Below are 20,848 nucleotides of genomic sequence, written 5' to 3' on the forward strand. Positions count from 1 at the left end.
GATGTCAGTATTTGGGTGGATCAGTTACTTACTTCTTAGTAATTGAGTTGCAGTGCAATAGCAGTTAAAAGTAGCACGATGCTGCATGATGAGAGGGGGTTGCAGTGCAGATGCAGTGTTGGGAGAAAGGACAAGCAACAACACGGATGTAGAGGCAGTTTTCGTACAAATGCAGCAGTGGTAGTGGCAGGGCCATGGGCAACAGTATAGGATGCAGCAGTGCAAAGGATGTTGGGCGAGGAGGCCTAGCATCAGCGCAGGTACTGGTGTTGTATAATCGAAGTGATGCTTAGCGTGGAGCATTACTAGAGCACAGTGCTCACTAAGAGGGAGTGTTGATTTGGGGTAGCATCGGATGTGCTCTAGCCATGAAAATTGGTGGATAGGCTAAAGCACATGAGATCTCCAAGACCCAGAAATGGTTTGGGCAGATTCCACCTCGTTAAGAAGATATTAAAATAATTAATATTTTTAATGAGTTCCTAAGTCTAAACTTGGGAAAAATAAAATATTAATCTGTTTAAAAATAAAATTGGGTTAGAACATTCTAAAAGACATGGATCAAGCCAAATCTAATCTTGGCCATTGATTAGAGATGTAATCTCAGCCATTTAAGGACCAAAAGGAAAAGTATAAGAGGAGGCTTGAGGGCCAGTTGGAGAATACACTAGAGTGATCAGACATTAGATTTTCTAGAGCGGAGTTTGCTAAGAAAAGTCGAATCAGTGATCAGTTGCAGCGCGGGGCAGTGAGTACTAGACAGAGATGTAGAGATAATGCCGAAAGACCAGCGCAGAAGCAGAGAAACGCAAACATTGAGCCACAGGAAACACAAAGAGCCTAGCAGAGACAGCGTAGAGGCCAAAAAGGCATGCGTCATTCACCCAGAGGGCAACATCAGTGATGCAGATGGCCATAGAGGTTGCGCAGTGCCTCAGAGGGTTTCGGGCTGAAGCTGAGGCCGGTGGGTTGATGCTGAGCTTCAAAGGTTGCTGGAGAGAGTTTCGTGGGGCAACTTTTCTGAATATCTCTTTCCAAATACAGAGGTATTACTGCCGAATTATTTTCTCTGTTGGGTGAGCCAGTGTGGCACCCAGTTGTACTCGAAGATAGATTGTAGAATAAAATAACCTTCAAAATTGTTGTAGCGGTTTTCCCAAGTTGGGTTTTTCCGGGGACAAGTTGTCCAAAAATAACAGTGTCACTTGTGTGTTTGCTATTTCTTTCAGCTGTTGATCTGTAGATGGTCGAGACTGTATTGTGTTTATTTCGATATTTATATGTTTAAATAACTTGTTCGTAATTAACAAGTAGGAAAAATAAACCGGAGAATACATATAAAATTTCTAACGAGTAATACTTAGAAATTTCAACAGTTGACTTAACAGGCCCAATAGAGAGTTGAGACTCCTAGCTCTATGTTCAAGGACAGCAAGCAGCGATAAAGGTACACAGGGTATATGGCACTGAACACTATGTTGTTCGACACAAAGCTTTCTTGTTATGAGGAGGAAACCTCTCAGCAAGTTTGGTGGGATGCCATGGTGGAGGAATATTCCTCCATCATGAAGAACGATGTTTGGGAGATTGTATCGCACCCCAAAGCTAAAATCCGTAGTAGGCTCACGCAAGGTGTATAAGGTGAAGCATAGAATAAATGGGAGTGTCGAGAAATACAAGGACAGGTTCATGGCCAAGGGCTTCTTGCAAGTTGAGGGCATTGCCTATGATGAGACATTTGCTCCAATGGCATGTTATTCATCCATCAAGACGATTTTGGCACATGAACCTCAGATGGGGTGGAAGATCCACTAGATGGACATGAAAACAACATTCCCCAACAGGGTAGTTAGGGAAGAGATTTATATGGATTAGTGTTAATTTTAGGTATGTTCTACGCTTAGAGCAAATTATTTCAATTTTCACAGTTAGATCCATACCTTTTGCAGATTAGCAATCACATCAGCATTAAAGTAAACTGCAGATAGAACATAAACATAAATCGCAGAAGACAAGCCAAGACAAGAGGACACAAGATGTGGCGCTAGCCAGGGACAAACCCCAATGTGGGGAAACCCTTGATCAATTGTTCTTATATGTTCTTCAATAGTTCAGCAAAGAGAGAAAGAGCGATAGTACGTTTACAACAAAAGTCAACACTTTGACTTATCTAGATAAGAGCATAGATTATCTCTAAGAAGATGATACATGAAATCAGTTGAAGACATGCTGCTTCAACTAATTCTCCAACATGACTCCTTCACCCATCGTTGTGCTGCACTTTGTCATCATGCTGCACCCATTGTTTTACAACTCGGCCGAGTTGAAACCGAAACGGCCGTTTCGGACCGAGTCAAACCCCAAAACACTGACCCGGCCAGCAACCCGGCTCGGCTGACCGAGTCATCGCTGACTCGGTCAACCCGGCCGGGTCCGTATTGACTCGGCCGAGTCATTAAAAGCACGGCTGGGCAGCGTATTTTATGAATTAAATTCACTTTTTTGCTGTTTTTTGGTAAAGTTAAGTAGGGTTTGTGGATTCCAAAGGGTAATGGTAGATTGTTAAATGCTTTTGGGGTCCATTTCCCCCTCCCAAACTCTATTTAAGACAGCCAAATGCTCTCATTTCACTCACAGCAGTCTTATGCATTTGAGTGAGAGTCTTCTTTGAGAGTTAGTGAGCAGTTCTTGAGCTTGTTTTGGAGCAGCAGTGAGGAGTCTTGGAGGAGCATTGTAGCTGGAGTGAAGAGCTTCTTGGGCAGCCATTTGGAGCAGCATTGAGGAGCTGATTCTTGGAGCAAGCTTGAGGAGGCAGTTTGTGCCTAGAGGTATTTTTTTCCACCTCTATAAATCTGTTTTTACTTAGTAAATTTTAGGTGCATATCAAGATAGCTTAGAGAGTGTTTTTAGTCAAATAAATGAACATTGAATCAATTTTTTTTTTTTTTCATTTTCAGATTGTTTTCCTAGTCAAAAAATGGCACCTAGAGCAAAAGATCCTGCTTGGGCATATGTTGAAATGGTTGATAGTGAGATGTGTTGCAAGTTTTGCCATAGGAAAATTAAGTCAGGTCCTGGGGGGATTCATAGGCTGAAACAACACTTGGCAGGGATTAAAGGCAATATTACTGCATGTCCCTCTGATCAAATTGGGGAGATTAGAAAGAATTTGTTGGAAAGCTTTGAAAAATTTAAAGAAGAAAAGACTAGGCAAAAAGAGATACAGGCTGAAATTGGGAGGAAGAGGGAGATACAAAGAATGATGGCTGCCAACCCCCACTATGAGTTTGAGGGTTCTTCCTCTATCCCTCAAACTGATGCATCAAACCCTTTCCGTTATGTTCCTCCCTCTTTTGCTTCTGTTCAAGATAAGGGAAAGGGTAGAATGAAGGGTGATGGGACTATCAAAAGTTTTTTCACTCACTCAGGCTCCTCTCCATCAGATGCACATGGTCCTGAAGTTAGTATTAGTAAAGGTCTTGCTCAGCCCACTTTAGATGACCATTGGAAGAAAGAATTGAGGGAGACTGCTTGTGACTACATAGCTAGATGGTGGTATGATGTTGATATCCCCTTTAATGCTGCTCGTTCACCATATTATGAGCCTATGTTTGAGGCCATACATGCTGCTGGAAAAGGCTTCAAAGGCCCTACTATGCAAGAGCTAAGGGGGTTTCGTTTGCAGAAAGAAATTCAATCAATTAATGAGTATTTGCAAGATTTCAAGGAATCATGGGCAAGAACAGGGTGTACCATCATGTCAGATGGATGGACTGATCAAAGAAACCGTACCATCATAAACTTTCTTATCTTCTGCCCACAGGGAACCATGTTTTTAAAATCAGTTGATGCATCTGATAAGGTAAAAGATGGCCACTTGTTGTTTCAGCTATTGGATGAGGTTATTGAAGATGTGGGGGTGGCTAATGTTGTTCAAATCATCACAGACAATGCCTCTAACTATGTTCTTGCTGGTAGACTGTTAGAGGAAAAACACAAGACCATCTTTTGGACCCCATGCGCTGCACATTGCATAGACCTCATGCTTGAGGATATTGGAAAATTAGATTGGGTCAGAAACACTGTAGATAATGCCAAAAGCATAACAAAATTTATCTACAATCATACACTGGTTTTGAGTCTCATGAGGAAACACACTGGAGGCAAGGATATTATTAGGCCTGCCATCACTAGATTTGCTACACATTTTTTGACATTGCAATCTATGCTTTCCCAACATAGAAACTTGCAAAAGATGTTTTCCAGTGATGAATGGAATCAAAGCAGTTGGTCTAACAAACCAGAAGGCAGAGAATTGAAAAGGAAAGTCCATGATGAAACTTTTTGGAGAAAGGCAGCAGAGATTGTGAAGCTTGCTGAGCCACTAGTTAAGGTGTTGCGGTTGGTGGATGGGGAAAGGTTGGCTATGGGCTTCATTTATGAGGCTATGGATCAAGCAAAGGAGCAAATAAAGACAGCATACAAGGATAGAGTGGCAAAGTATGGGCCCATTTGGGCAATCATTGATGAAAGATGGAACAATCAACTCCATCGCCCTATACATGCAGCTGGGTATTTTTTGAACCCACGGTATCATTATAAAGCTAAGGAGTCAGGAGCTTTGAGGGGGGAGGTCAGAGATGGACTGGTTGATTGCATTGAGCGCATGGTCCCATCGGAGTCTGATCAGCTGCTGATACATCAGCAGGTCACATCCTTCAGCAATGCAACAGGTACCTTTGGGAAGAACCTAGCAAAGATTGCAAGAGAAGCAGATGAGCCAGGTAAACAAAAATTTCAATTTTCAATTTCTTAATGGTTTTACTTTTTTTATTAAAGTTTGTTAAATCATTTATAATTTGAAAGTTAGATATAATTTGTAATTTTGTTGAGCTTCAGCCTTCATCTAACTCATAATTCATTACACTCCTATGTTTTTTGCAGCACAATGGTGGGAGGCCTTTGGTGGCCAGTGCCCTGAATTGCAAAGGTTTGCAATTCGTATTTTGAGTCAAACTTGCAGTGCATCTGGGTGTGAGCGCAATTGGTCTGTCTTTGAGAGGATTCACACAAAGAAGAGAAACCGTTTGAAGCAAAAACGGTTGAATGATCTAGTTTTTGTCCAATACAACCTTCGGCTCAGACGGAACCAATTGCTGAACAAAAGACCTGATTCAGATCCCATTGTGTTGGAAGACATTGATCCAACATCAGATTGGGTAGTGGAGAGTCGTCTACCAGAGTTTGATCCTGATGAGGATCTTGAGATTGATCAACTTGATGTTCAACATCCACTGCAGCCTGTTCAGTTGAATGCAGATCCCGATCCACCAGCCTCAGTCTCACAGCCAGCTAGTAGGACTCCAGTTGTAGGTGCTTCGCCTTCCTCTGCTCAGCCACGACAGAAGCGCAGCCGCATTTGTACTCTATCTCAGCTTGCATCTGCTGCACAGCCTAGTGGTACTGGCACCACTTCTACAGTTGCAGTTGGAGACGATGATGAGGAGGAGGAGCCATGGGGCCCCTTGTCTGACTCTGATGATGATGATCCAGAGATTGGTCGAGATGATCTTGGCTCCTCTGGCAGTAGCTACTAGCCTCCTTGGTTATTTGTATTTTGTTTTGACTCTTGAGTCTTTGATCATGTATGACAGACTACAGTTGACTATGTATTTACTATTGCCATTGGGTACCATTTTGATATAATGGATTGGTTCATGAGCCTACTTTGATCATATGTTGTCTTCCATGTATATTATAATGTTGTGTGTTTGGAAACTTGAATGAAAATCTTTAAAATTATGTTTAAAATATTTAAAATTATGTTTTTTTATAAAAAAAATAAATATTTAATGTATTTTTTACAACGACCGAGTCATTGAAATCGAGCCGGCCGAGTCATTACCGAGTCGGAGTCGGAGTCGGAGTCGATCCTCGGCCGAGTCGGAGTCCGAGTCCGAGTTGTAAAACATTGGCTGCACCTCACCGCGCTGCACCATGTTGCACCCATCATCACTATGTTGCATCTCTTCACGCTTCATTAATCATGATTGTACCCATTATTGTACAACATTATGTGCCATTGTTGCACCATGTTGCCATCCTGACCTATGTGTTGGCTACACCTTGCTTGCTTGTTGTCCCTTGCTTGCTTGTTGTCCCTAGCATGCTTACTGTCCTTAGAATGCTTGTTTTTGCATGTTAGTTGTCCCTTGCATGCTCGTTGTAACATTGCATGCTTGGTGTATTTGCTGCTAAGTACCATACAACTGTCCCAATGTTAGTTAGTTGTCCCTTGCATGATGCTCTCATTCGGAGACAGATGCTCTGGCTGTTTAGGCAGTTCCCTGCAGTTTTGGCAGTTCCGGTTGTTCCCGGCAGTTCCCAATTGTTCCGGTTGTTCCCAGCAGTTCCGGCATTTCCGGCTTTTCTAGCAGTTCCGGCTTTTCCGACATTTCCGGCTTTTCCGACAATTCCAACGTTTCCAGCTTTTTCGATAGTTCCGTCTTTCCAGGCAGTTCCGGCTTTTCCGGCAATTCCAGCATTTCCTACTTTTCCGGCAGTTCCGGCTTTTCCGGCTTTTCCGGTAGTTCCGGTTTTTACAGCACTTCTGGCAGTTCCGGCTTTTCCGGTTTTTCCGGCTTTCTACCCTCTAGATCAGGGAAACATTATTCCTTAGGATCTCTCCTCCTACTAAAACCCAAAGACAAGTAGAGAGAGGAAGACATCCCAAATGTGTTGAAATGACTTGAAGGCCACCTCTATTTATACTAAAACGTTGGGCACATGTGGGGTTTATTTGGTTGTTGCCAACCTTGATGAATTGTCTTATAATGCAAATAAATTCATAACTCCATGAATACTTATCAGAATCGGATGATCTGTAGATCAATCCTACACCTCTCGATGAGAGGGATCCAAGAAAAATATCAACTACCATAAATAAGATGACCCACATGGAGTTTGGCCCTAGTTGGAAATTTTAACAAATAGTCAGAGGGCTTTGAAACTTTTAGTAGAGAAACTCATGTTTATTTGCTAAAGATAGCTCTTTATGGGTTCGAACAAGCACTGAGAGCATGGTACACACGCATTCATAGCTTATCTTCAGGGAATGGGCTTCACTAAGAGTGAGGCAAATGTGAACCTGTACTACATCACAGTTGGAGGCCTTCCACTCATTCTAGTGCTCTATGTTGACGATCTTATTTTGACTTGAGCAAAGAGCTTGATTCAGGATTGCAAGGCAAATCTTGCAAGAGTTTGAGATGAAGGGCTTAGGGCTTATGCACTATTTCCTTGGGTTCGAGGTATGGCAAGTGATGGGAAAATCTTCTTACAATAGGGGAAGTACACTACAGAGATCATAAGGAGGTTTCATATACATGATTATAGGCCCATGACCACGCCTCTAGTCACAAACTAGAGGGAGGTGGACGCTAGCAGAGTAGAGCAAGGAGATGCTACATTGTACAAGCAGTTCATTGGGTCGTTGATGTACTTAGTCAACACACGGCCTAATATATGTTTTGCAGTTAACCAGTTGAGCTAGTTCATGATAGATCCTACCAAAGTTCACTGGGTTGTTACAAAGCATGTTTTGAAATATCTCAGAGGCACAGCAGATTATGGATTATGGTACAGAGTGAGGCTTGAGGGCTTCACAGATGTAGATTGGGCAGCGAGCTCCACATATTGGAAAAGTACTTCAGGTTGCATATTCAACGTTGGGTCAACAATTGTTTCCTGGGTCAACAGGAAGCAAAGATTAGCCACATTCAGTTCAACTGAGACTGCATACATTGTTGTCAGTTTGGCATCATGTCAAGCTATCTGGATGAGGAAGTTGCTTGTAGGAGTTTTCAAGTAGGGGATGAAGCCCATTGTGATACACTATGACAATTAGAGTTGCATTAAGCTCTTTGAGAATCCAGTGTTTCATGATCACTCCAAGCATATCGCGACCAGGTAAAATCATCTCAAGGACTCTGTGCAAAAAGGGATAATGAAGCTATCACACATGCAAACAGAGAAGCAGAAATTAGATATCTTGACCAAGGCATTGGCAAGAGGCAGTTTCGTCTATTTCAGAGATAAGTTCTAAGTTGTATACAATCTTGTCCTCGCTAAGAGGGACTGTTGAAAATGTAGCAATGGAAGGTCTTCTAGCTTGTGCCATAGCCAATAAAGACCACAAATTTTTCGTTCCCTAGCATGAGGGCGAGTTCATGAGATAGAGTTCAATTGCAATGAGTTGATTTCTAATTTACTAGAATCATCATCAAGTTTTCATGTGTTGTGTTGGAGCTTCAATTACGTGAAGTCTTTTTCAATTAGAATATAGGACGGCGTGTTGGTGACAAATTAAGTTAGAACAAGTTAAGACTTCAATGTTGATCGAAGAGAGAACGACTTGAGTTCATAGTTAACTCATAATCACAACTGAAGGAAACTCGAGTGAACTACTAATTAAACTAGGCCTCCTTGCATGGTTTGAATTTTATTGATAAAGAGAAGGATGAAGACACATAATTCACAGATTGTGAGATCATTCTTTGTGGGTGGAGTGTGCACAATTGAGCACTAGGAAATAGGAGCTCCAAGTGCACTTGGAAATAGGATATTTGCGCAAGGAAATAGGGCTCAAGTGCGCAAGGAAAAAGGAGCCTAATGCACAAGGATTTAGGGAGCTCAAGTGTGCAAGGATTGTGGAGCAGGGATCAGGATTCCCAAGGCAGGTCGAGAATATTTCTCGAAGACAGAATGTTGGTTGCAGTAGCAGTGTGAATTGTAATAGATCTATATTGCTCAAAGAACAATCAATAAATACCACAACAAAGAACGCAGGTTTTCCCTTTTGGGTTTCCTGGGTAAAAAAAAGCGTGTAAATTTTGTGTGCATGTGTTTTTCGGTTCTTATTAAAAGTTAAGAAACTTTGTCTCTTGGTGAAAGTAAATTTGGTTTCAATTTGAAGTTGCCTTGTTTTCAGTGATTCATCTAAGTAGTCTGCAAAACTTCAAGAAAATTAACATTTCATGTCATGTGTCCCATGTCGTCATGTCAGGGGACTTACCCTATGTCACCTAACTTGATGACATGGGCTATTTAAAAACCCTTTGATGACTTTTGGATCATGATTCTTGCTTGCAATATTGCACTTTTGTCTTAAATAGCTTAAACCCTAAACTCTATCCTCATCAAAGATCAATATTTAACCTTTACGATCTTAAAGGATACTTTATTTCAAAAAAAATTCGTAGCTTTTCATTGGTTGATTTTAAGAATTTGGAAAAGAAAAACTTTATTCTTTCTAATAAAAGGACTATTACCCTTTATCAACTTGAATTGTTGCAATCTGCTGTCACTTTTTAACCACTCCAATTCATGGAATATTTCCCACCTTTATATATGGGGTTATAAAGTTTAAATCGTGGTGACTTTTAATATGAACACTTGTTGTTGATCATTCAAGTGTTGATGCCAACAACTGAGATGAAACATCACAGCACATGGATTTTTTTCCAATTTGTAATAAAATAATTCATTAAGGACAACTCGTATCTTGTTCCAAAGACACAAAGTTGTCATGCTATGCTTGTCAACCTTCAAAACATAGCAGGTACAAAACCTAAACCATTTCAATAGCACCAGATACAATGCAGTGGAAATACCCCACATTTTTTTGGTTTTTTAGTAGCTCTACGGCACTCCAAGATCTAGAATTTACAATGGTAATGAATACAGCTAATATATGTCTATCAAGCTTTCTCTGTTCCAAATTTTTTAAACTATGCATTTTTTTCTCAATTTCAAAGATGTGTCTAGATACTTCTCTAATTGATGGGAATTATATTTTGCATGTAGAGCAATTCCTATTTTGGACCCCTGAATTCTGATACATGATAATTTCCTGTTTTTTTCCTCATAAAAATGGCCAACAATTTACTTTTGGTGATAGTTATGATTGTAGATAACTCTAGCAGTGAATGATCTTCACGACAACTTTGGTGTATGGCATCAAAGTACTTCAACAGAAATTTTGAATGATGAACGGCCAAAAGCCAGTTGTGATCAAACACTCAAAATCAGAGAAACTGTAAAAAGATAGAGGCTGAAATCCAAATCACACAAGGTATTATAAAAGCTATGTGGCATGAGTTTCTGGAATGTGGGAACTTGGGTACAGTTGTCGAGAATGGTTAGAGGTTTCCCCAAACTTTACAGGAAACGGCTAATCGGGAACAGTTATATTATATAATTAAAAAATAAAAATTTCAATCATATAATTTATAGAATAATTAAAATTAATATTGAATCAAAATATTCAAATACTAAAATCAATTTAAATATATAATCTCTCTTCTATATAAATATTTTCTCTAGGTCTCTCTTCCTAAGTCTCTCCCTATATATATATATATATATATATATATATATATATATATTAAAATGTCAAGTTCTCTGACACATGACCAGTCATTGAAACAATCTGGCTTAAAAATATAAAGGAACAATTTTACATATGTTTCTCTAGTTATTCTTAAGAGAAAAAGTAAAGCAACTCTAATGTTTAAGCATTGATTCGCACATACAATATGCACACACAATCTTCTGGGATATATATACATGAACAGCAAAAGAAATACTCATCACCATGACATCCCGGATATCACCTTTACATCGAGGTGCCACACGCTTCCTTAACCCATCAAGAGATTGCTCAAGTTTCTCAATTAAGGATATCGGTGTTAAGGATGTCTTTGGCCTTTCTTCCTGCAAAGGTTTCAAAATAGGCTCATGTTTTGTGGGCAGTTCAGTAGATTTCTCTACAGGCTTTGTATTCCCCAACCCCAGGGAATGTTGGAACTCCAAAAAAAACCAGTCTTCAAAGCTCCCAGAACTTTCCTGTTGATTTGGGGTTGCATCGGATGTGCTCTAGCCACAAAACTTGGTGGAGAGGTTGGGGCACATGAGATCTTCAATACCCAGAAAGGGTTTGGGCAGATTCTAAACAGATCAGGAGATATTAAAATACTTAATATTTTTAATGCAAATATTAATGTGTATTAATATGAATCTATGTTAGAATGGTCCAAAAGACATGGATCAAGCCAGACCTAATCTTAGCCATTGATTAGGGACTTAATCTCGGCCGTTGAGATGTCAACAGGAAAAGTATAAGAGGAGGCTTGAGGGTCACTTCGAGAGTACTCCATATGATCAGTCATTCTATTCTCTAGAGCGAGGTTTGCTAAGAAAGATAGAATCAGTGCTCAAGAGAGCAGCTGAGGGGCATTGAGCACAGAGAAACAAAGAAGGCAGAGATTGTGCAGGGAGAGCAGCACAGCAGCCAAGGAGAGTGACACAGAGCCAACAAGGGCTCAGGCAAGGCCACGCAGAGGCAGCCACGTGTTGCGCAGAGCACCAGAGGGCCCAGCACAGCTGACGCAGAGGCTCCCTGAGCTGACGCAGAGCCTCCTGGGGCTGATGCAGGCCTAGAAAGGTTGACGCAGGGCCAACGTGAGATAGAGAAGGGCTAACGCAGTCCAGATTGAGCAGATGCTAGTGTTGCAGGAGCAGTTTTGTGCTGAGGAACTGCCGGAAGGATTTTCCGGGGTTTTAGCCAGGAGATTTCTCTCAAATTTTGAGGTATAGCTACTAAGGAAATTCTCTGTTGGGTAGGCTAGTTTCGGCACCCAGATTGTACTCTGATATTGCTTAATAAGAAAACCCTTAGATAGTTGCACCGATTTTCCCACATTGGGTTTTTCCAGGGACATTGGTCCAAAAATAATGGTGTCATGTGGTGTTCTTGTTATTGTTTCTTTTAGTTGCTGCCTGTAATATGTTGAGCATGCACTGGTGTCTATTTTCAATATTTACTTTTGTCAAACACACATGGGCAGCAAGAGAAAATAGGAAAGATAAAACATGCATTACAATTTTATTAACAAGAGATTTACATTTATAGTACATTATGTGACTCTTGGGTTTCAGATCCCAAGGTCTCTTGGACTGCTTTTGTCCATTCGACTTCCACACTAACCCATTGAGGATTAGGTGTCCAACATTCCCCCCCTTAATCCGAAGGGTTATGTATGGTTCCAAGAAGAGAGCTGTAATACAAAATATGCAAAAAATGCATGGCAACACTAGGCTGAATGTGCTCTATGAAATGTTGGTATAAAGGGCGGTGGTTTAAGGATGACCACCAACACTGGAACGCTTAGTGCAGTTCCCGGAACTCTTCCAAAACTGGCAAGAAACTGAAGTTTTCTGCTAGAGGAAGTGATCCTATTGTTTTAAAGAGGGAAACCTTCAACCATAAAAGGGAGGTCTCACCTCGCATAAAAGGTAAAACTTCAACCTGAAAAGGGAAGTCTCAACCTGTGATGGTTTAAGGATAACCAACAACTCTGGAATGCTTAATGCAATTCCTGGAACTCTTCCAAAACTGGCAAGAAGTTGGAGTCTTCTGCTAGAGGAAGTGTTCTCAATTGTGTTCCTGGAATGCTTCCGAAACTGGCAAGAAGCTGAAGTCTTCTGCTAGAGGAAGTGTCCCAGATTGCCAACTGAAGGCATGCTCAGGGGCATCTTTGTCTCTGGCTACAACTCTGAAACTGGTGTGGCAGGTTGTGGCTCAGGCTCGCTTGATGTGACTTTGAAGCTTGTAGATGACCATCATTTCCCCCCCTGTCAGATACAAGGTGAGATGATGGAGAAAACTCGACTGCAAGACTGTTCAATATTCTGGAACAAGTTCTGACATGTGTTTGGAATATCTTCTTGGTTGTTGATGCCCATTGCCAAGAAGCGATCCATCCAAGATGAATCTTTGTTCTTGCAGGACGTTTGTTTTTGAAGCATCTGTGTGAAGAATGGCTAGTTTTATGACAGTGCTTACATGGATGAAGATCAAAACAGTGATCTTTCAAATGGCCAACTCGATCACAGTGTTGGCATTTCACGATCTGTTGTTTTTGTTGTTGTTGTTGTTGCGGAAGAGGGGCAGAATCTGGAACAGTTGAACCTGAACTGTCATGAGGAGCAGGTGAACTATCATGAATGAATCCGGCACTCTGAAATTGAATGGGCTTGGCATAGTCTGGAATATGAAAGGACAAGTCCTTGTCATATCCAAGACCAGTTCTATGCTTGTTGTGGACAAGCTGTTCCCAAGGTCTAATGATGGGCTTGGGAAGTGCAGACTGAGTTTCTGCATCTGCATGTACACTTGCTGCTTTATTGGGTACTGAATCTGAATGAACTTGAACAATATTGACTTGCTGTTTATGGGAGTCTGCTTCATTGTTCTGAACAGAAACAGGTTCAGAATGACTCCTTCGTTTTAATTCTTCTTGCTGCAATTGTGATTCAAGCTGCAAAAACTCTATCTTTTCTTGTGCATATTGTAGACATGTTTGAATGTCTGAAAGAGAGGCTTTGTTAATTTTGACTGTGCTGTCAGCAGTGGACTTGATTAGAGTTTTTAGTAACTCTAATAAGCCATAACAATCTATATGGCAAACCATCATTGTTGCAAGCAAAATAGCAAAACAATTATAGCAGAGGTAGATTTCCAAACATTTGCATAACAATCTATTTCTGGTAGGAAAGGAACAATCCCAATTTATTTGGCAAAATACAGGGTTTACATAGAAACATTGATTACAGAAACCTGATACTAGATCCGCAAAGTTTGTCCTCGGGGTTATTGTAGAAATCGTTTCTCCAACTCAAATCCTTGTTCTTGTGGGAAAGCTGAAAAAACCTTAAAGACAGGATTCCGTCAGATTTTCTTGAAAGACAGCCGTAAACTTTAAAGATATCTTCCCTCGCCTAAAATGGAAGAGCCTTTGCCAAGCTATGAGCAGCAATTACAGAGTTTGCTTGGCACGCGAATTTTCTGGAGATCTTTGCATGTTCTGGACAAAATAGGAACGGCCTCACGATTTTGGTCCTCCTAATAAGCGGACTTGACCAGTATTTACAAATGCTGCGATTTAAATGGCGCACAGCCCGTTAAAGGCATTTTCAGACTCTGCTTTTCAATCAAATCTGATGTTTTCTTGCCTATGCAGTCTGAGCACAAATTTACACTTGCTGACGCGAAATCTCGGGGGGATCAGAGGCAGTTATGAAAAAGAACCACAGAGCTCTGAGAAAACAGTTACGAAGGAAAAATTGATGAGAACAAAGAAAGAGCCATTCACCTTAGCGATTTTCCAGTACTCTATTGCTATCTTCCTTTCAGCGTTCTTTTTCAGATCAAGGGCGAAAATACAAAGTAAAACTGGAAATGGCAGCTGTGGAGCAGGCCGAAAACAACTTCGATGCCAACTACAGCCACGGCCACGGTTGAAGATGCACGTGAATTTGCTCCTCTGAATTCTGGAAAGGTTCAGCCCTTAAAAGCAATTAAACTCGACCCTCCTGGGCTATGGACTTCTGAAGAATACTTGGCACTTGAAACTAGTCTTCTAGCAATGGGATGATCTGAAACCCTCCTATGAGATTACAACAAGATTCTGTCCAATGAAGATCAAACTACACCACTGTAAGCAAGAATAGACTATACCCTTTTGAACAAGACTTCAACAGATGGACTCGGCTACCTTCTGCAAATTAATGTGGCCTCAGCAAATGGTTTTGGCCCAATAAAGACAATGCCATAATTTGGCCTACTGGAGATAGTCAGGATCTCGGCCTCCTTGAGAATAATGGCAATGAAAATGTGGTACTGGCAATAACCTTTTCTCCAGTAATCAATGCTGCCCTTATTAAACTGGTGATCTCGCCCCCCTGGCTGATGAGTTTCCGCCTTCTTCTAGGCTGATCAATTCGGCCCTCCTTAAAACAAAATTCGGCCTCTAAGAAATCTGGAAATGACAAGCAACTTCGGCCTTCAATTTAGAGTGGTTCGACCTCCTGCAATAAATCGAACTTTGCTTTACTCCAAGAGACCTTTCTCCACGCTCACCGCACCAGAAGGAGGCAGCGTATACACTAGAGGAAAGTCAAAGACTAAAATCCCGTGAAAATCCCTCAGTTGCAGCAACAGGGGTATTGTGGACGACGACAGAGATTCCAAAGAAGGACTCTCGCTTGCACCATGAAAAGCTTGTTTAGTTGAGGGTTTCTCACCATATAATGACCAAATCAGCAAAGTTGCCGCCCAGAACAAGCAATCTTTAACAACTGCTCTTTCTCAGCAACCACAATGCAGTCACTCCAATAGCTAAAATCTTTCTCGTAACTTCCAAGAGGTTTCTAATATAAAGCAAGTAGTTTCATGAACCACCAAAAAGATTTGCAGGTGAGAGCCAGTTTATGGCCAAACAAGATTATCAACGCAATTACGGCTGCTAGTAGCTGCAATTTCTCTGACGAACCCAAATATGACGGGTAACGATCTTTATCTTGGAATCTTTTTCGGAAGACCAAAATCCCTATTGAAGACTCTTACGGCTGCCAGGATGGTCTACAAGTGTCAAATTTCCAATATTCTTTCCGGTGGATCGTGGAATGTTAAGCTGGAGGTGGAATGTTAAGCCGGAGATGAAGAGATCTCAAAATCTTCTGAGATTGAAGAAAATCAAAATGCAGGAACAGTCAAACCACCTCAGAAATATTCGCCTGGCCCGCAGCGAAGAATCAACTAAAACGCTCAGAATACTTCAAGGTCGTTGGCCATGCTTACAAAATGGAAGTATCACCTAAACAAAGCATGCATGGTAGACGCAGATGCATTGGAAAGACAGGCGGGGGCGTAACGCATTATGTTGCAACAGGACAGCGTTAATTGTCATGAAACGCTTGGCAGTCAGGACAGTATGGAGGAGCAGCGTGTTATGGACAAAGCAGCGCATGCATAGGGATAGCATACTAAAAATAAAGTTCTGAGGGGTGCCAAGGTTTTCAGACAGAATTCAAAGCATTAGAGTAGGTGCACATTGCAAGGAATCGAAGGCATGTTTTCTGTCAGGGCAGAGAGCAATTACAAGGAGCGTTGGGAGGCGAAGAAATCAACAGAGGCGTTATAACACAGTAGCGCAACAGCGTTGAAACGCTTCTGACACAGATCAGAAATTTCAGAACTAATTATTTATGACATAATGCATGCCGGCCCAAATAAAGGAATACAACCCCTTCAAGTTTCAGGTTTTTTTTTTTTAATGCACAGGAAACATGTACTGTATACGGTTCCACTCTCAACACAATACGCCACTTAATGATTTTTATATATCATAAAAACTTCCAAACATATACGAGTTCAACGACTTCCAACTAATTTGCAGAGATGGACCATAAAAAACTCATTAAGACATAGAAGCGTTGGTTTACACAGGCCACAAAAACAAGTGGCTTACACAATATTGAGAAGGTTATGAACGTACCAGCTCCGATACCATGTCAAACACACATGGGCAGCAAGAGAAAATAGGAAAGATAAAACATGCATTACAATTTTATTAACAAGAGATTTACATTTATAGTACATTATATGACTCTTGGGTTTCAGATCCCAAGGTCTCTTGGACTGCTTTTGTCCATTCGACTTCCACACTAACCCATTGAGGATTAGGTGTCCAACAACTTTGTAAATAACTTGTTAAGGAAAAATAACAAGTAGGTAGGAATAAATCAAATAAAGTGCATGGAGGGTTTCTAAGCTAAGTAAACTTAGAAACTTAAACATGTAATCGGAGCGTGATTGCAGATCACAGGAGGACTAAAAGACATCAGCCAAGTCGAGCAATAGCAGCAGAAAACAACTGTCCCGAGGTGACAGAAGTTGTTTCTAGTAGCGCAGAAGACAAGAAGTGTGACGCAAAGCCAGCCAAAGCCACACAGAAGAAGTCGAGCGCTGCGAAGAGCCTTAGAGGCCCAGAGCGTTGACGCAAGGCATCCCAGGGCTGACGCAAACACATCTGGGGTGATGTAGAATCAACGTGAGGCAGAGAGGGGCTGACGCAGTTCACAAAGAGGCAGTTGCTGGAGTCTATAAGGCTGCAGAAATATTGCAGAGTGGAGCTGGTGAGGTATTGTAGTCAGAACAGTACCTAACAGAGCAGGGCCAGAGGAGTTGTTACCGAGGGTTTCTAGCCGAGGAACCTGGATCAACAGTGCAGATGCACAAGACGATCAGAGTAGGGGACATCTCGACAAGCGACACGAGGATTTCCCAGAGGGAAATCAGGACTCAAAGGGAGTCCAGAAGAAACTTCCAAACGAGAAGTAGACTCAGAGGAGTCGAACAGAGAACTTCCAAGAGGGAAGTAAAGAAGCATCATGGCACTACACAGGGTAAGAGACCAGGATAGACTGGACGGAGCATCGAACTTCGCAGTTTGGAAGGCCAAAATCTTATCAGTGCTTGACAAGGATCGTGTCAAGAACTTCACCCTGAAGACAATAGTTATCCCAGTCAACCCAAATCATAATGACAAGTACGAAGAGGTAATGGCGAGGGCCAAGTGCATTATCCTTGACGGGGACAAGGATCATGTGGTACCACATATAGCCGAGAAGGAAACGGCCGCTGAGATGTGGGAGGCTCTCAAGAACCTGTATCAGCATACTTCTGTGCAGAGAAGAATGTTGCTCAAGAACCAGATGAGGTTGTATCAGATGAAGAAGGGTCAAATGATTGACTCCTTCCTCGAAGAACTAAATGAGTTCTAGGATTAGTTGATTGCTATAGGAGCGACAATGGATCAGGAGCTTATGGTGAGGACAGCCCTGAATGCTATCTCAGAAGAGTGGGAGGTGTTTGTCCATAGCATCCTGCGCCGAGGGACTCTCCTACCTTGGGACGAGATGTGGGCAGCTCTTTGCCAAGAAGAGATCAGAGGGCAGTCAAACACAGGTAGCAGCAGCAAAGGGATCAAGGTCAAGCAGGAGGAGGAGGATGTGGCCCTAGCATCTAAGGGAAAGCAGGAGAAGCGAAAGAAGAAAGATCTCTCCAAGATCAAGTGCTTCCACTGTGGGGAGATGGGTCATTATGCGACCTAGTGCCCAAGGAAGAAGAGTAAGGGAGAGTCTTCTGAGACTAAGGCAACGCCAACACGAGCAGAGAAGGAAGTTTTGATAGATGATGATTGTGCCATGAGTGCACACGCACCACTTGAGCGGAAGTGGGGAGACATCGAGCTGTAGTCAGGCGGACTACAGGCGATGAGGGGCAGGATCCTTGAGGTACCCAACCTCTTGGATTAGACCTTGCTACAGGAGCCCCGACGAGGAGTAGCAGGATTGGCTGAGTGGGAAGAGATGGATGCAGATGGAACGGCAGAGAGAGCTACAGTGCAGGAGTCCCAAGACAACGCAGAGCTAGCAGCCTGCAGCAGTACGAGAGGCACAGGAGTGTTGCGCCAATGTAGGAAGGCACAGCGAGGTGTGCAACAGTGCGAGATGCAGGGAGTTGTTGCAGCAGCGCAGAGGTCAGAGAGGGAGCACTTTTCAGCGGCAGAGGGAGCTTCAATATCAGTGGGTGTCTCTAGCCCGAGAGGGAGGTCAGTTGGAGGAACAGTTACTTACTCCTCAGTAACTGAGTTGGAGTGCAGCAGTGGGCAGCATGATGCAACATGATGAGAGGAGGTGCAATGCAGATGTAGTGTTGGGAGAAAGGACGAGCAGCAACACGGATGCAGAGGGAGCTGTCGTACAGATGCAGTAGTGGCAATGGCAGAACCATGGGCAGTAGTACAGGAGGCAGTAGTGCAGAGGATGGTGGGCAGGAAGGCCTAGCATCAGCACAGGTATCGATGTCAGATGATCAGAGTAATACTCAGTGAGGAGTATTGCTAGAGCATAGTCCTCACTAAGAGGGAGTGTTGATTTGGGGTAGCATCAGATGTGCTCTAGCCACGAAATTTGGTGGAGAGGTTGGGGCACATGAGATCTCCAACACCCAGAAATGGTTTGGACAGATTCTAAACAAATCAAGGGATATTAAAATAATTAATATTTTTAATGTGTATTAGTATGAATCTGTGTTAGAATGGTCCAAAGGACATGGATCAGCCAGATCTAATCTTAGTAGTTGATTAGGGACTTAATCTCAACCATTGAGATGTCAACAGGAAAAGTATAAGAGGAGGTTTGAGGGTCACTTGGAGAGTACACCAGATGATCAGTCATTCTATTCTCTAGAGCGGGGTTTGCTAAGAGAGATAGAATCAGTGATGGAGAGAGCAGCTGAGGGGTATTGAGTACAAAGAAACAGAGAAGGCAAACACTGTGCCGGGAGAGCAGCGCAACAGCCAAGGAGAGTGACGCAGAGCCAGCAAGGGCTCACGCAGGGCCACACAGAGGTAGCCAAGTGTTGCACAGAGCACCAGAGGGGCCAGCACATCTGACACAGAGGCTCACAGAGCTTACGCAGGGCCTCCTGGCGCTGACACAGGCCTAGAAAGGCTGACACGGGGCCAACGTGAGACAGAGAGGGGCTGACACAGTCTAGATTGGGCAGACACTAGGGTTGCAGGAGCAGTTTTGCGCTGAGGAACTGCCTGAAGGATATTCTGGGGTTTCAGCCAGGAGATTTCTCTCACACTGTGAGGTATAGCTGCTAAGGAAATTCTCTGTTAGGTAGGCTAGTTTCGGCACCCAAATTGTACTTTGATATTGCTTAATAACAAAACCCTCAGATAGTCGCACTGGTTTTCCCACATTGGGTTTTTCCGGGGACATTGGTCCAAAAATAATGGTGTCATGTGGTGTGTTTGTTCTTGTTTCTTTTAGTTGCTGATCTGTAATATGTTGAGCATGCACTGGTTTTTATTTTCAGTATTTACTTTGTAAATTACTTGTCAAGGAAAAACAACAAGTAGGTAGGAATAAATCAGATAAAGTGCATGGAGGGTTTCTAAGCTAAGTAAACTTAGAAACTTCAACATTTCCCCAGCTCCCATTGCAGCTCCTACTGAAAAGGTAATGTTCCCATATAGTTCCAAAGCTCCCAGAGCGTGGGAACCATTGGAAGTGTTCCCCACCTCTCGGGAGTGGTTCCCATGTAACAGAGGATAAAAGAGTGGGGCCAAGGACCAAATCAAAACACAACTAAGATACAAAGGAAACTAAGTTACCAGGATTCAAATACAGATGCAGATTTGGATCTGGATCCATCATCTTTTTGAAAATCCAAGATCCAGATACGACAGGTGCATTGAATATATATATAGCCTACAATACTTATGGCTACTAACCTAATCTATCTTGATACAATTTAATGATCTTGACATGCAACTACATCTTTATGTGTAGACAAAACCTAACCACATAAAATAATCCATTGGTGTTACATAAGGGGCAAAGTACTACTCTTGTGAAATGCTCATTGGTTGTTAGCTGGATTCCTTACTTTTTGAGGAAAAGAAGATTTTAACCAATCAACATTTTTGAAGTGTAAAAATATGACTTAAATAAAAAAAATTAAATATATATAATTTATGTTCTATTTCATAAACATTTTAATAAAATATATGATATTGATGTAAAATAAATAAATATTATTTATTTATATTTCAATATATAAATTATTTTTTTATAATATACGTATAGAGATATAAAACATATATCTATATATATATATATATATATATATATATATATATATATATATATATCAATGTTGTTAAAAGCGCTATCGGGATTAAATCGGCGCCGGGAATAAAGCGGAAAAAATCGGAAAAAAGCGGGAAAAAAGCATTTGGCACAAAAATATTCATTTTTTTCATTTTTTTTCAATTTTTTTAATATCTAAACCATCTACAACATAAAATAAATACATTGACACATAAATATGATAAAAAAACTAATATATAAGATGTTTAATATCATTTCT

General features: G+C 41.7%; 2 protein-coding genes across 6 annotated transcripts in view; both read right to left on the minus strand.

Moving 5' to 3' along the window:
- Positions 1-20,848, minus strand: part of LOC149190588 (DNA ligase 1-like) — a 309,510-nt gene that overhangs the window by 103,802 nt on the left and 184,860 nt on the right. The gene's annotated exons all lie outside the window — the stretch shown is intronic.
- Positions 1-20,848, minus strand: part of LOC149190589 (uncharacterized) — a 43,158-nt gene that overhangs the window by 20,909 nt on the left and 1,401 nt on the right. The window lies entirely within an intron of this gene.

This window comes from Pinus tabuliformis, chromosome 3_1, assembly GCF_031772625.1.
Source record: "Pinus tabuliformis cultivar Carrire ecotype Pingquan chromosome 3_1, CPIR1, whole genome shotgun sequence".
Classification (NCBI taxonomy): Eukaryota; Viridiplantae; Streptophyta; class Pinopsida; order Pinales; family Pinaceae; genus Pinus; species Pinus tabuliformis.